Source organism: Heptranchias perlo, unplaced genomic scaffold (assembly GCF_035084215.1).
Source record: "Heptranchias perlo isolate sHepPer1 unplaced genomic scaffold, sHepPer1.hap1 HAP1_SCAFFOLD_55, whole genome shotgun sequence".
Taxonomy (NCBI): domain Eukaryota; kingdom Metazoa; phylum Chordata; class Chondrichthyes; order Hexanchiformes; family Hexanchidae; genus Heptranchias; species Heptranchias perlo.
In genome coordinates this window covers 2,549,639-2,550,983 of record NW_027139570.1, presented here as the reverse complement: position 1 = coordinate 2,550,983, position 1,345 = coordinate 2,549,639, and the positions used below count along the sequence as shown (strand labels likewise).

The window sequence follows — 1,345 nt, the reverse complement described above, 5'->3', positions numbered from 1 at the left end:
TGTGCAGAGTAAGTTACAGATCACAGTCCCACAGCACTGCGGTATGAGCAGGTACCGAGCAAGTCTCGGTCATGCCCACACGACTCCACGAGTGCGGGAGTGTCAAAAGGCGTACGGTGAGCAATCACTGCAGAGAGGGACCTTTGCTGCTTCCCTTCGATAGCTCAGCTGGTAGAAGGGAAAATAACAGTTAATTAAACTCAAAATAATGTTATCCTTCGATCGATGTTTCAATTCCGGCTTGAAGGAGCGAGTGTACTTTTGGAAGAAGCAGCAATTAACTCAAGGTCGCTCTTTCAACTTTCCAATGTAAGGAATCTTAGAACACCAGGTTATAGTCCAACAATTTGATTTTAAAATCACAAGCTTTCGGAGATTATCCCCTTCGTGAGGTGCTGCGTGCTATGGTACAGAGAGGTCAATGGGCAGCAAATCTTTTGGTGTGCTGCAGGAAGCAAAAATTCTTGATTTTGGTCTTGAGCAAAGATGGAAAAAGAAAGCTTAATTATGCCTTCTCTGAGGATTGAACTCAGGACCTTCAGATTATGAGACTGACGCGCTGCCTGCTGCGCTAAGAAGGCACTTGATGTCTAGATATCCAGGCAGCACAAACATGTAGGACAGTTTGCAAGGTGCAAAGTCATAAACTAATCGGCAGTTTGCAAAAACCATCCATCCAGGTCGAAATCTAACCATCAGTTTTCTGAATTCTGGTCAGGCACGTTCCCCATTTCTCCACTGTCCCAGGGTGTGGAGAGTAAGTGGGAGCTCACACTCCCACAGCGCTGCGGTATGAGCAGGTACCGAGTCAGTATCGGTCATGCACACATGATTCTACGAGTCGGGGAGTGTCAAATGGCGCACGGTGAACAATCACCAAAGAGAGAGACCTTTGCTGCTTCCCTTCGTTAGCTCAGCTGGTAATGCAGAAAATGTGTAGAGATTCAAACTTGAAAGCAAAATCACTCTTAAATCGCTTGGTTTAATTCCGGCTCAAAATAGTGGTTTTGGAGTAAACGGTATTGAGCTCAAGGCCGCTTTCTTCACTTTACAGACTGCTTACTGCTTAAAATGTTGGTGCTTTTCCTTTCTCAAACCCGAAAGCGTTCCGTGTCTGTCCGAACACGGCTGATTTGCTCGAGCATTTGCCTCTTTTCACCAGCAGGGAGCGCCTTTGAGCAACAACACGTCAAACCGCGCTAACTTTCAGGCAAAAAAAGACTTTCTGTCAGTCGGACAGGTCTCTCGCTGCTCAGAGGAGTGCCATTGTGCATCAATTCTTTGTATTTTCAAAATATACTTTATTTCATAAAATTTAAGGATACATACAGTTCAGTGTAAAAGT

The 1,345-nt window shown here is 45.1% G+C and overlaps 1 non-coding gene across 1 annotated transcript; it reads right to left on the bottom strand.

The window, feature by feature from the left end:
• Positions 1-508: 508 nt before the first annotated feature.
• trnam-cau (transfer RNA methionine (anticodon CAU)) lies at positions 509-581 on the bottom strand. Its single transcript has one exon. It is a non-coding gene; the product is annotated as a tRNA-Met (tRNA).
• Between the last annotated feature and the right edge of the window lie 764 nt (positions 582-1,345).